The sequence below is a fragment of the Cibotium barometz genome, chromosome 27 (genome assembly GCF_041138505.1).
Source record: "Cibotium barometz isolate CiBa-2024 chromosome 27, ASM4113850v1, whole genome shotgun sequence".
Taxonomy (NCBI): domain Eukaryota; kingdom Viridiplantae; phylum Streptophyta; class Polypodiopsida; order Cyatheales; family Cibotiaceae; genus Cibotium; species Cibotium barometz.
The window spans coordinates 53318025-53331281 of record NC_141072.1 but is presented as its reverse complement, the minus strand read 5'-3'; positions in this window follow the sequence as shown (position 1 = coordinate 53331281).

Genomic DNA, 13257 nt, shown 5'->3' with positions numbered 1-13257 from the left:
ATAAGTACTAGAGGCAAAAAAAACTTAAGAAATATTCCCTACAAAGATTTTGGTCAAGGGGCTTACCTCATGCTTTTTTCTATCTTGTATGCGGTTGATGTAAGATTCCTCCCTTCAGCTTTTGAGGTGTGCAGGTATAAGAACCTCCCCTTCTGATCTTATAATTATTCCCCTTTCTGAAATAAAAGAAAGATCCTGTTTTACCCTGTTTTTGGCCTGGAGAGAGAAAATGTCTAGAGGGAGGTAATTCAAAATTGAGATATTTTTGGATATAAAAATCCTCCTAGTGTCAAAAATGGTTTCCTTTGAAATAGAAATTCAAAAAAAGCTTTCTAATATGCAATTGGAATCAATTGAAAATAGGTATAAAGGACCTTAGCCTAAGGATCCAGATTTTTAGAAATTTTTGGATTATAGTCCAATTAAGGTTCCTATGGAGGACCAATAAGATTAATCCAAATGTAGGGAGGAGATCAATTAAAGAATAAAAGAAAAACACCCCAAAAATGAGTAAATGCTCACATAAGATGAAGAGTGGACTAATGACCAAAGAAAACAATAAAAAAAATTAAATTTTGACGCCACCTTAGTGTGGGGATCTCCCCTCATGAAGTAGGTGTCTTTTTTCTCATCATTACCTCCAATTTTTAATCAATAAAATGAGATATTTTCATCTCTCCTCTCTCCTATTTCAAAACTAGATCCAAAAAGTAAGCTGAACTGACCCAAAAATGGTCAAAAGTTGACCAAACTGATCTGGAAAATTCTAGAATCAGTTTGCTTGGTTAGAGGCTCACTTTTTCCTATAAATAGAATCCTCTTCCTTTGTAAACGCTTAATGGTGTTTATGCACTGTTACTCTGCTCCTGTTCGCCATCTACATTGAATTTTTTAGTTTGCTTGGTTAGAGGCTCACTTTTTCCTATAAATAGAATCCTCTCCCTTTGTAAACGCTTAATGGTGTTTATGCACTGTTACTCTGCTCCTGTTCGCCATCTACATCGAATTTTTTAATAGTTCAATTGTTTTCGGCCTAATCCTCTCCAAAGTGAATTGGTGGCCACTCTTGCTTCAAACAAGAGTAGAACCCTCAATCCCTCAAGCCAAAAGGAGAGCTTACAAGCTCCACCCCCTTCTCCTCTTTACATTCCAACCTTTCTCAATCCTAGAAAGATTAACTAAAGGATTAATTAAACTCTTCTTATTGTTTACTCTCTTGAATTTAGAAAATTGTGTAGATTAGAGTTCTATAAATCTAATTTGGGTTAATTTAAGTTAAATAAAGAATGATAAAAATGAGAAATGGTCAGCCATACAAAGGAGTTTATGACAAAATTTTTTAAAATTTTGTGAAAAAGAAAGATTTATACAAGAATGCATTATGCATAAGCTTAATGCATAATGCATTCATAAGATTATGCACAATGATTAATGTATTTAATGCATTAAGCTTTTTGTATTATGCATTCATGCATTAAGCTTATGCTTAATATATTATTACATTATGTATTAAGCTTAATACATAAGCTTTATGTTTAATGTATTATTGTATAAGTTTATGATTAATACATAATGTAATAATGCATTAAGCACAAGCATAAGTGTAAAGCATAATGCTTATGTTTAATGTATTGCATTATGCATTCATGCATTAAGCACAAGCATAAGTGTAAAGCATTAAGCTTATGCTTAATGTATTATTACATTATGCATTAAGTTTAATACATAATGCATTAATTCATTAAGCATATTTATAATGGCTTATGCTTATAATGCTTTATACATAATGCTCAATACGTAATGCTCAATACATAATGCTTATGCATAATGTCTTATGCTTAATGTATTAATGCGTTAAGCACAAGCATAAGTGTAAAGCATTAAGCTTATGCTTAATGTATTATTACATTATGCATTAAGTTTAATACATAATGCATTAATTCATTAAGCATATTTATAATGGCTTATGCTTATAATGCTTTATACATAATGCTCAATACGTAATGCTCAATACATAATGCTTATGCATAATGTCTTATGCTTAATGTATTAATGCGTTAATAAGTTATGCATAATGTATTAAGCTTATGTATAATATAATATGTATTATGCATTATACATAAGCTTATGCAATATGTATTAATGCATTATGTGTTAAGCTTATGTATAGCGCAGTATGTATTATGCATTATGCATAAGCTTATACAATATGTATTAATACATTGTATTAATCTTATGTATAATGCATACATAGCTCATAATACATATGCTTAATGAATTACGTTTAATGCATTAATGCTTAATACATTATATAATAATTTATTAAGCATATGGATTAATGCTTAATCATATTCTGTAATGAATTAATGATTAATATATTATGCATAATGCTTAAGAATATCTAATAATTTATTAAGCATATGTATTCATGCTGCTTAATAGCTTATGCATAATGCTTATTGCATTATGCATGTGCAACAATGCATTAAGCATATGCAGTGATGCCTAATAGCTTATGCATATAATGCATAATGCAATAAGTATTATGCATAAGCTATTAAGCATTAATGCATATTCTTAATGCATTATACGCATAATGCTAATTACATATGAATTATACATTAATCATATGCTTATTACATATGGATTATGCATATGTAATAATTCATTAAGCATATGCATATGTAATAATGCTTAATAGCTTATGCATAATGCATTAAGCACTAATGCTTAACGTAATAATGCACTAATTCTTAATACATCATTGTTAGGCTACCGGACAGCTAGCAAACCAAACAACCACCCAGCCCGTCGAGCCTGAGCACCACTGGAATGTCAGAGCCACCACACTTTAACACCAATTAATAGGTCATTACTTCTGTAGCTCTTTGACAGTGCTTGGAGTGTGAACGTCCCAAGCCCGGACTAGAACCTTTAAAAGCCCACTTTCGTCCCAACCTTACAAAAAAGTGTCGCTCTCTAGGTTAGTATGAGTATGCTCATTTTCCCACCTATGATGCAATCATAGATGCCTTTCTTCAAAGATTCAGGGAAGATAAGACCTCTATGCATGTTCTTGATAAGATCTGCTGAATGAACCAGAAAAGCCTCATGGTGGAAGACTATGCTACTAAATTTTGGAAGCTTCTCCACAAATTGGATGTAGCCAATCGGCCCGTGGAGGAGATCCTCAATTCCTATTTCATGAAGGGACTAAGTAAGTAGCTCAAAAGGGCAGTAGCTAGTGCTGATCTTGCCACCATGTCTCTGGAGCACCTGGTTGAATCAGCTCTTAGGGCGGCATAGCACATCTTGGCTCCATCTTGGTAGGATCTGTAAAGAGCAAGTGCAAGACCAAGAGCAAGAGGAAGTCTAAAAGGTCTGCTTCCACCTCTTTGGAGGAAGAGGAGGATGATTCCGATCACTCAACTACAAGCAAGGAATCTGAGGAGGAGGGGGGGGAAGATTGCAAGGCACATTCAAAGAGCAAGAAGGCAAGAAAAACAACCAAGGAACTTGGCGGAGTTGACCAGTGAAGGACCAAAGTCCCCTCCCAAAGTCCGATCAGGCACTTGGTGTTAGAGGTGTCGGAATAATGGACATGAAGCCAAAGAATGTAGCTTGAATGAGCTATGGTGTGTCATTTGCAGAACTGCCACACACACCAACCAAAGCATGCAAATACAATGGGAGGAGAGCACCTCCATAGCCTATGATTCAAGCCCCATGGTAGTGGCCGTGCAACCCACCCTACCAATGGCTCCATTGAATCCTTATCAAAGGCCACCATTCCCCCCACGCGAGAATTTTCCTCCCCACCAGGATGTGCCCGATGCGGCCCACTTTTATGTGTTTTCATTGCCATGCCCCAAGCCGTTACAAATTTGACTGAGATTTGGAGGATGCATAGGACCAAGGTGGAAGGAGCCTAGGCTTTAGTATCAGGCCCGCTAGCAGTAAATGCCATAAAAATGTAGGCTCTAGATGAGAAAGAAGTAATCAGGCCGACCACAGAGGTGGTTGAATCATCAGCAACCACCATGGCGATGACAAGAAGTAATCAGGCCGACCACAGAGGTGGTTGAATCATCAGCCATGGCGATGACAAGATCCATGTAACCCGAGACACTGAAGGCCGAGAAATAACTCACCTCGGATAAGAGGAGGAAGCAGAAAGTTATCACCTACTGCCAGGAGAGCAGAACAAGGTAAGAATGAAGGTGTTCAATTGTGTGGAAAAGTAGCAGGCTCAAGAGGCGCTGCAAAAAAAGGAGCCAAAAAGGCCTAGGCCAATTTGTTAGCAAGAAGCTGCAGTCAACATACTAGCGGATGAACCCAGATCAGGGAGGCGAAGTGCCCTGGCCACAACCATACACGAGCTAGGAAAGAGGTGCAGAAACACCACGACCAAAAAGAGGTGTAGAGGCACGAAAGTAGGAGGAAAGCCGAAGTTGGCTCATAGAAGCAAAAACGCAGTCGTACAATCTCTGGGAAGATCTGAAGAGCGCGGCAGCCGATCCATATGTCGGTGGAACATCTCCTCACGTTGGTGCCAAACTTCAGGGAGCAGTTGCTATGCCGCCTGTAAGGTTCCCCCCTTCCAAAATAGGGAAAAATACTTAAGATAGTCTACTAAGTCTTAACTTAGAGAAAATTTTCTACTTGTCGACACCTTGACTATGCAAAGATTCAAGGATACGATTTGTAGGTAAGACCTATTCCTATCTTGTAGGGGGAGCGTGGTCTTTTAAAAGTCAAATTATCCATAGGGTAATTGATCATAATTTGGGCAACTACTAATCTTGATTCTTAGAGACAACGCATTTTTCCTTATCTATGCAAGGCACAGCCGCTTGCCTAGTCTTCTAGAATAGAGTTGCCTGAGAACCTATTTATCTAGCGTAGGGCTTTCACTTAATCTGTTGGAAAGCTACCCGACTAATCGGGTCCACCTGTCTAAAGGATGGTGCCGTTGGGGCATTCCATTCTCCCCCTTTCCACCCTACTCACGCGAAGTTTGTTTTCTAAATCAATCCTACCACACTGTTTGACATAAATAAACATGTTCCTTAATTAAGACCCTTTTCACAAGGTTCGTTAAAACAACCTCTTTCCACAGTACAATAATGCCAAAGACAAGATTTATAAAAAAAAGTTTATATAAGAATCAATTCCATACAAGCCAAACCAGCTCTCTTATTCTTTTCCTTTATACTGCCGATGATCTAGAAGCCAAACCGGCTCTCTTTTCCTTTATACTGCCGATGATCTAGAATTCGGCCTTCTAGCCTCTACATGCTGGGCAAAACCCTATGGGACCATACACCTCATCTCGTCGACCGTTGTGGCGAGGACTCAAGCCAGCCTGTCACTCCCTCAGGCTCCGTTCCTCAATCCTCCTGCCCCTCAGAGAGATGTCTACGTGCTAGGGTGGGCTTATTCACCGCACTAGCCTGGGCCCTCAGAACTAGGCAGCATCATAATTACTCACCTCAATCAGCAAACCTGCCAAAGACAAGATTTATAAAAAAAAGTTTATATAAGAATCAATTCCATACAAGCCAAACCGGCTCTCTTATTCTTTTCCTTTATACTGCCGATGATCTAGAAGCCAAACCGGCTCTCTTTTCCTTTATACTGCCGATGATCTAGAATTCGGCCTTCTAGCCTCTACATGCTGGGCAAAACCCTATGGGACCATACACCTCATCTCGTCGACCGTTGTGGCGAGGACTCAAGCCAGCAGCCTGTCACTCCCTCAGGCTCCGTTCCTCAATCCTCCTGCCCCTCAGAGGGATGTCTACGTGCTAGGGTGGGCTTATTCACCGCACTAGCCTGGGCCCTCAGAACTAGGGTGGGCTTATTCACCGCACTAGCCTGGGCTTATTCACCGCACTAGCCTGGGCCCTCAGAACTAGGCAGCATCATAATTACTCACCTCAATCAGCAAACCTCATTCTTCCATTGGTATGAGGGATACCATGGGCCGACTTTGGGCCTTACTAACGTCTTGGCCGTCTAGCTACACAAAGCACAAGAACGGGGCAACGTCAAGGCAGGGAGAAGTTGTACCTGTACCTTACTTTAATCAAGATAACAATCCATTTTTTCAACTAAACCATAAGACTAGTATCCACGTTACCTTCTTAAGAAAACAACCCTTTCACAAAGATTTTAACATTTCAATTTGAGATTGCGAGATAAGACATTCTTTATTAAGGCATATGCTGTTATTTAAAAGAATAAAAACTTTAACATCAATCAAATAGATCACTATTAACAATTAATAGAGAAGCCGGGGCCATACCTCAATCCCTAAGAATGATATATAATTAAAAAATAAAAAATATATATATACCTTATATAATTTTATCGTTTATCCTTGTCTTTGCTCGTTTTTAATAAGAGATTTAGAACTTGATATATGAGAATAGAGAGTCTTCTAATACCTTCTCTTGTTACGATTGAAATCATCCAATCATCCCCAAGCTTTATCTCCTCTTACTCATACTCTGACTTTTCTCTCTTTCGAAGAAGGTCTATTGCAAAGTAGCCTTCTCTTGTTGCAGGGCTACGACATACTATTCTTTCTTTAAAAGAAAAGCTATGGAGTAGTAGTATCTTCCTCTAAAGGTCATAGCAAGCTATCTTTCTTTTCCAAGAGATTAGATAAGAATGAAGGGATATATGCATCTCAAGATCTAGAATCACCTTGTGGCTACTAGCTTGTGGCTACTAGCCGCATTCTTACAGTTTCCCTATGTAGAGTCCTTGACAGAACCAGGGAATTGTTTCGGCCCCCATGACTCTCTGATTAATACTCAGAATATGGTCATGTAACCACTCAAAAGAATTGGCACACCTCTAATCTACAAGCCAGCATGGGTAGAATAGGCAAAAATGTCTGTATATAGCCGCAAACATGCCATCTTTATAGAAATGCATTTCTTTTTCAAATTTTTAGTATGCATGGACTCTAAATATGTAAAAGTACTCTAAATATGATCTCCTATCACCTAAATTAGAATTTCTATTTTTGGAGATTCTTATCTCTTAATAGAACTATTCATGTCTTCTTATTTCTTTTAGGATTTTTGGAGCTAATATTTTTATTCTAACACTTTCCTAATGTTTCTAGCCTTATTGTTTCACTCTTCTCTAAGTGCACTCTCTTTCCTTCTTGAAATCTATATTAAAAGAGACACATACATGGCTTGGGAGGGACCTTACACTGCCTGATGTCCCAGGAGGAGAAGACAACACCCTTGCAGTCTTTGGAAGCCATGCATATAGAGAGGATAGAAACTCCACCAAGGGAAGCTCCTATTTATGATGAAGCTATTCCCTATGATCTAGGTCAAGTTTGCCGGAGTGGACATAGAAGAAGTATTGTTGGATGGTGGATCAGGAGTCAACATTTTGTCGGATATGACATGCAGAATGCTTGGGTTGAACAGATGGGATCTAGATCCATTCACCATAAAAATGGTGGATTAAGAGTAAATTAATCCATAAGCTCACACTAGAAGTATCTAGATTCACCATAAAAATGGCGAGTTCAAGAGTAAATTAATCCATAAGCTCACACTAGAGAAGTATCTAGATTCACCATAAAAATGGTGGATTAAAGGCGAGTTCAAGAGTAAATTAATCCATAAGCTCACACTAGAAGTATCTAGATTCACTTTCCAGATTACAATAGTGGTACTTTGCATCATGGAGGACATAAAAGGTGCCTACTTGATGTTACTAGGCAAACCATGGAACAAATACACATCATCGTTGCCGGTAGATTGGTCATAGGTCCAAGCTACCATCAAAAAAGCAACCAATCTAGAGTGACCCTTGCAAGAGAATCTAGCTTGGCCCTAGGGCCAACCTACTATGAACAAATCTACATCATCTCTGCCAGTAGATTTGTCATAGGGACAAGCTAACATCTTGTGTATTATAGAATGGCCCTAGGGGCATACTCTCAAATGGCATGTTGGGGGGATAGAGAATGACATTAAGACTTTTATCTACCATGCACCAATTATAGTTAATATACGTTGTTATAGAATGGTTCTAGGGCCTTTCTACCAAGCATATTCTTTATATATTATTCTTGCATGGGGTAGAGAATGGCCCTACGACCATTGTATAAGATGGCCCCATGGGAATTTTTACATTCACATTTTGTCATTTTAAAGAGAATATGGGGGGGAGAGAGAGCTTAAGTTCCTTGCAAGCAAACACACACACACACACACACACACAAGAGAATGCAAGACACAAGAGAGATAGATGGCTGAATTTTCTTCTATCTTCTTCTCTTCTCAACAACCATATAACTAAAAGATAAGAGTACATACATAAAGGGAAAGTAATCTCCTAAAACAACATTCAAAATGGTCGGTCTATAGTGTGTGAACCTGACTATATGAGTTGGCACTATAACTATCCCATAACTCTAGTAATCCAAAGTGGCTATCACACAACCTGTTATCCACTAGCAGCATATCAACCATAATCCCATCAACCATGCCAGTGGCATAAGTGCAAAAGCTGTCACCCAGGTGGGTCATCAATGTCCACCATAGCATTGGTTGGGCTAGATATCTCAACACCCCCTCGAGATCAATGTCCACCATAGCATTGGTTGGGCTAAATATCTCAACACTCCCCCTCGAGATCAACTCCACACACTACACTCCAAGTAAGCTCCTAAACCGATGGAGCTTCTTTGTGACCAATACCTTCATGAAGGTGTCAGCCACTTGATCCTTTGTGCTGACATATACCGAATATACCTCACTTGCTAGAACCTTCTCCCTCACAAAGTGATAGTGCACCTTAATGTGCTTTGTTCTAGAATGGTATACTAGGTTACTAGCCAACTGTATGCTACTTATGTTGTCACAATAAATAACAACTGTCCTATCCATGGGATCACCCATATCACCAAGTAGCTTATGAAACCAAGCTCCCTCACAAGCTACCATAGTAGCACTCCTATACTCTGCCTTTGTACTTGACAAGGCAATTGTTGGGCAGCATGCTTCTTACTGCTCCAACTCAAAGCAACACTCCTAAATGAGAGCATAAAACCACTAGTAGATCTTCTTTTTGTAACACTACCAGCCCAATCATCAGCATTTGTGTACCTATGTAGCTGTATCTCTACACCAGCCTCATAAAAAAGTCCATAATCAACCATGGAATTTACGTACCTGAGAATCCGTCTAGCCGCATCCAAGTGTGGCTTGCATAAACTGGCTCACAAGTCCAACATCATAACTCAAGTCCAACATCATAACTCAAGTCTAGCCTAGTAATGGTCATGTAGATCAAGCTACCCACTATGTGCTTGTATGTAGTGGGGTCCTCCAAAAGCTTACCTGTATCTGTAGAAAGATTTGTATTCTACTCCAATGGCACTGAAATAGGCTTACATCATCCTGTGCCATACCATACTTGGACAACATGTCTAAGCCATATTGCCTCTGTAATAAAACAAAATTTCATGAGGTGATCTCACCACCTCTATGCCCAAAAATCCTTCATCTCAAACTTTTGCTTCAAAGCCTCCTGACATCATGTATGTCAACATCACTATCATGAGTGATAATCAAGTCATCCACATAGATGACTAATAGCATGATCCCTCTATTGATCTTTTTTACATAAAGTGAAAAATATTCATTGGATATGTGAAATCCAATGGTAACAAGATACTCCCCCCCCCCCCCCCCCCCCCCGATCTTGTTTGTCCGTGCTTGCTTCAAGCCATACAAGGCTTTGCATAACTTGCACACAAAATATGGGTGTGCATCACTCTCATAACTTGGTGGTTGCATCATGTAAACTTCTTCTTACAAATCACCATGCAAGAAGGCATTCTTTACATCCATCTGATGTAAAGACTAACCCTTTGCTGCCATAGCAATGATAGCTCTCATGGTTGCCATTCTTGCAACCAGGCTAATGTCTCTTCATAGTCAATGCCATAAGTCTGCGCATAGCCTTTGTCCACCAATCTTACCTTATACATGCTCACTAAACCATCATCATTATGCTTGACTTTATACACCATTCAAATAGACACCAAGTCATCATCTTCCACCGATACATTGATAGACCCAAGGGATTCAACAATTCCCTTGATCTTTAAAGCATACTTATTGATAGACATGCTTTTCTTTTCCATAGTATGCAGCTCTTGCTTTAGCTACAATTTCCTTACCCTTTGTGTCGGTCTAGAACATCTACACCAAGTTCTGCCATGCAACTGCTAGAGTGTTGGCATCCTGTATGTGTCTAATCATCATGTCTACCATGCAACTGCTAGAGTGTTGGCATCCTATATGTGTCTAATCATCGTGTCTGTGACACTAATCAAAAGCCAATACATAATTTTCCTTGCACCTTGGTTCCAATCCTTGATAGTCTTTATGTCTACTAGAGCGGCATTCTCTTTAAACAACTCAAGGGGCTCCTCATCTATCGTACCATAACAGAATTGAGTCTCAATTTAGGGATCCATCAGTCCAGCCTAACCCCATCCAGTCCCATGGGTTAGCCAACTGCCCAACCACTGTAGTGATGGGATCCAATTAGGAATTTGGTTAGGTTCTGTCCCGAGTACCAAGGAAAAGAGTTCCCAGGCCCTCTAACCAGATATTCATGCAAACTTAAAACTAGTCACACCACTTACACACCCAATATGAAATTGCCTTTTTCACAGAATCAGCTATCTTTAAAAAGAATCATTTAATGAAACCATTGAGTCACTGATCCTAATCCTCAAAATCTCCTGTTAAATCCTTTTTTCCAATCATTCCTTCATCGATGTACTTATGGCATCATTGGCAACCAGAACGCTCACCACGTGCCCACTCAGGGACCTTTTCGATAGTTCCTAGCTCATAGTAACCGGCAATATATTCACATATCAAAATGGAAACTCCGTTGAAGATCAGAACGGATCCATATAAAAGAGCCATGGAAACTCCATTGAAGATCAGAACGGATCCATATAAAAGAGCCATGGACTCATCCGTTGAGGACCGGCAAGGTCAATCCACCAGATCCATGCCCGAATTCAGAAAACAACTCTTACTCCTTGTTCCAATATCTTCCACGATGCACGTGTGGGTATCATCGGTGACCTAGAGCCCTAGCACCGTATGGTCAGCACTCTCTAGGATCCTTCGCAGGTGACCCAGCGCTTCACTCATAGGCTGCTTCCTTGGTCCCTCATCCACCATACTGGAAGCTCACCATTTTAATCGAACTGAGGTTGGTCAAGACCTCGGTCGGACCTTGCTACGCGAGACGTCCTCCACCATTGACTCTTCGTCAGCTGTTGCAACTTTATCAGATTAGGTCACGACCTCATTCACAAGACGGTCAAATGCTTTTCTAGCATTCTTGACATAAAACAGTCATTTAAAAACAGTTCAAAAATATAGTTTCTATAACGAACTCTCGTCTTTCCACATTGCTCCACATCAACCCACATTATTTAATTCCACAACCATTTCACAAGTATTCCTATTCTCATCCAATCACATCTTTCCCCAATTTATCCTCATCCACTCGCATCTACCCATATCCACATCCTCATCAGATCTCATCCACTCGCATCTACCCATATCCACATCTCATCACATCGCATTCATTCACATCTCATCCATTCAGACCACATCACATTCACTCACAACTCATCCATTCATTTTACCTCACATCTCATTCATTCACATCTATCCCGATTCACATCCCATCACATCACATTCATTCATATCTATCACATTCATTCTCATCACCATTATATCACATCACTTCTATCCACATCATATCTCATTCATACACATATCTCATTCATCCACATCCATCCAATCGTTCACATGTACGACTACTTATATCTATCCATACATTCATATCTATCCATACATTCATATCTATCACTTCACATCCACATATATTCATGTCACATCACATCACATTCTTTCACATACACATCTATATCCGTTCTTTCACATACATCCACATTCACTCTTTCACATACTCATTCACATCCATTCTTCACATACACATTCACATCCATTCTTCTCATACACATCCTTATCCATTCTTTCACATACTTTATTCACATCCATTCCTCTCACATACACATTCACATCCATTCTTCTCATACACATCCTTATCCATTCTTTCACATACTCATTCACATCCATTCCTCTCACATACACATTCACATCCATTCTTCTCATACACATCCTTATCCATTCTTTCACATACTCATTCACATCCATTCCTCACATTCATTATCATCACATACATTCACTCACATCCCATATCATTCATTTACATTCTGATTCACATGACATCACATCTCATCCATTCATTCACTCACATCCCATATCATTTACATTCTGCTTCACATGACATCACATCTCATCCATTCATTCACATTTATTTGATTCACATCACATCTCATCACATTTATCCACATCACATTCTCATAACTTCTATTCATCACATTCTCATAACTTCTATTCATATATCACATCCATCCATCCATTCATTTCCATCTATCTGATTCACATCACATCTATCCACATCACATTCTCATCACATCTATCCACATCACATTCTCATCACTTCTATTCATATCACATCCATCCATCCATTCATTCACATCTATCTGATTCTCATCACATATCATCACAGCTATTCTCATCACATTCATTTAAACATAGAATTTAAGAGAACTCTAATTTTTGATATAAAGATTCTTTATGCATCTATTTGTGCATAAAATCAACTTCAGTGGGAATAACACTTTTAACAAAATCCTTTTATGCATCTATTTATGCATAAATCCAATTTTAAGGAAAATAACACTTTTAAAATAAAAATAAATCCTTTATGCATCTCTCTATGCATAAAATCAATTTTAATGAAATTAACACTTTTGGAATAAAAATAAATTTCCTTATGCATCTTTCTATGCATAAAATCAAAATTAATGAGAATAACTCTTTTGAAATAAAAATAAATTCCCTTATGCATCTTTCTATGCATAAAAGCAAAATTAAGGAGAATAACTCTTTTGAAAAAAAAATCCTTTATGCATAAAATCAAAATTAATGAGAATAACTCTTTTGAAATAAAAATAAATTCCTTTATGCATTTTTCTATGCATAAAATCAAAATTAATGAGAATAACTCTTTTGAAATAAAAATAAATTCCCTTCTGCATAAAATCAATAT